The sequence below is a fragment of the Limulus polyphemus genome, unplaced genomic scaffold (genome assembly GCF_000517525.1).
Source record: "Limulus polyphemus unplaced genomic scaffold, Limulus_polyphemus-2.1.2 Scaffold3610, whole genome shotgun sequence".
Taxonomy (NCBI): domain Eukaryota; kingdom Metazoa; phylum Arthropoda; class Merostomata; order Xiphosura; family Limulidae; genus Limulus; species Limulus polyphemus.
In genome coordinates this window covers 113,025-115,577 of record NW_013669220.1, presented here as the reverse complement: position 1 = coordinate 115,577, position 2,553 = coordinate 113,025, and positions in this window count along the sequence as shown.

Here is a 2,553-nt window from a genome sequence, read left to right as displayed (position 1 = left end):
CTTTTCATAAGGTGGGCGTCCTGTTAACAGATCCACTGGCAACCGAAGTTGGTATTGCATATGCCTCAGGCCACTTGGTGAAATAATCCATCACCACACAAATGTACTTGTTTCCAGCACGAGTTTGGGGCGGAGGACCAGCAATGTCGACGGCTACTCTTTCCATTGGTGCACAAACTTGATATAACTTCATTGGCGCACGTCCCTTATGCTTGGGTCCCCTTTTTAGCACAACATGTACTGCATGTTCTGCACCATTCTTCCACATCTTGTCTCATACCTATCCAGTAAAGTCTGTGTCGTAGGTGACTCAATGTTTTCTTAACTTTGAGATGTCCTCCTGTTACAGTATCATGGGATTGACGCAACACAACTTCCCGTAACTTTCTCGGTATAACTGTTTGCCAGGTCGTCACTTTCCCATCTGCAGTTTCCCATCTCTGGAGAAGAATACCATCTTCAAGCCTCAACTGGTCCCATTGTGCCCAATAGTTCCTTGTCACGGGGCTTAGACTAGACACCTTCTCCCAAGCAGGGCGCAAAACACTTGCTTTTAGAAAATCAATCATTGGCTTCAAATCTTGGTCTTTCTCCTGTTCTGCTTTGATATCTATATCTGGTTCCACTTCGTCATCATCAACTTCTTCAGTCACTTTGACTTCAGCTTGTTGGCACCTAATTAGTTCAACCTCTCTTTTAACAGTTACCGGAGTAAGTAGTCCAACCCTAATATACATTTGTCTTCAATGTCAGCCAAGTATACTTTGTGTCTGTCCTTTATGCTCATGAGCTCAATAGTTACCCACACAGGTCCCCACAACCTTGTAGAATGTCCTGTCACACCATAAAGCTTCTGTATGGCTTCTGGTACTCCTTCATGATTTAACACCTTGATGCTCACAAGGGTTTGCTGAGACGCAGAATCTATGACAAAGTTGCACCTTTGGCCATCCAGCTTTCTTGTCACATAGACACTGTGTGTGCTTGGCATTTTACACCTAAGTGTTGAGACTTTCATGATGGGGGTTGGTGAGTGTCCCTCGACACCAACCACTACTGTACTCCTTGAGGCCGACTTGTTGGTAATATTCTTTTTACACTGGCTCCTCATATGTCCTTGCTTTCCACAGTTCCAACAACCTTTCTGGGTAGCAGCCTTTCCTGTTGTATCATCTCCCCTGTGTTGAAGTTTCCAGCATTGAGCTCTCTTGTGCCCGAGTTTATTACAGTGCCAGCAAAGACCCTCAGACCTCTCTGAAAGCTGACCTTTTCTGGCCTTGAATCCAGATGACTGTACCAACCTTGGTACCTCTGTGCTGGACTTAATGTAGGATTCAAATTCAAGAGCTCTGGCCATTGCATCCTGCATGGTAGAGGGGTGTGCTTGCTTCATTTGTATCTTTAGTTGTGGACTGTCCAAGGCATCTACAAACTTGAGGAGCAACAGCAACAACTTGAGGAGATCGGGTGGTGCAGTTGGGTAGGCCTTGTGTGCCATACTTTCCAAGTCCTGTGCCAGCTCTTGCAGTCTCTCCCCTTTAGCACGGACTCTCGTCCTAAACCTAGCCCTGTAGACTTCTGACTGATTTTGGGTTCCATACCGGAGTTCTAGAGCCGCTACCAGTGCTCTATAGTTGTGTCTGTCGTCTGCTGACAACTGTTGAAGTATTTCCAGTGATTGTCCTTTCAAGCTCGTTGCCAGATATACTGCTTTCTGCCCCTCTGTCCATTCACTCATTTCTGCCAGTAGCTCAAATTGTGCTCTATATGCTTCCCACGGTGCCTTCCCATCGAATTTCTGTGACTTCCTTCGTACTGGATCGCCCCTATTGGTGACATTCAGATCTGGGATGTGACTTCTAACAGGACTGAAGATGTCTGCATTAGGGTTTAGCAGCGGGGTCTGGAAGGGGCTTGCCATTGTCTGGGGCTGATTAAGTCAATAGTTAATATATCCTCCTTGTGTAAAAGACAATAGATCATCCTTTATTGTATTTAATTCGCTTTTAAATTTACTATTTTTTATCCATTTGTACTTCTTGCCATTGTTGTTGACTTTCCTGTAGCTGCTGCTGACTTTCTTCCTGTTTCCTTTCTTGTTTCAGTTGCGACTGTTGTAGTCTCCCTTCTTGTTTATGTTCTTTCTTCTCCAATAGCTGTTATAATCTCTCATCGTGTTCTTTTTTTTCCTCCAACAACTGCTGTAATCTCTCTTGTTTATTTTGCTGTTCCAGCTTCCACTGTTGTAGGTTCTCTTGCAACTGCTGTTGTCTCTCTTCTTGTTTCTTTTCTTTTCCTCCAACAGCTGCTGTAATCTCTCTTCTTGTTTCTTTTCTTGTTCCTCCAACAACTGCTGTAATCTCTCTTCTTGTTTCTTTTCTCGTTCTTCTTGTTTCTTTTGCTGCTCTTGTATTGCTACCATCAAGTCTGCTAAGCTGTAGGATGATTTGCCGCTTCTCATTTCCATTTTTTTTGTCCCACTCTCTGACACCAATTTGTTACGCCTCCGTTCGTTAGTTAATTTTTCGTATAATTTCTTTCCGATGAAACTTT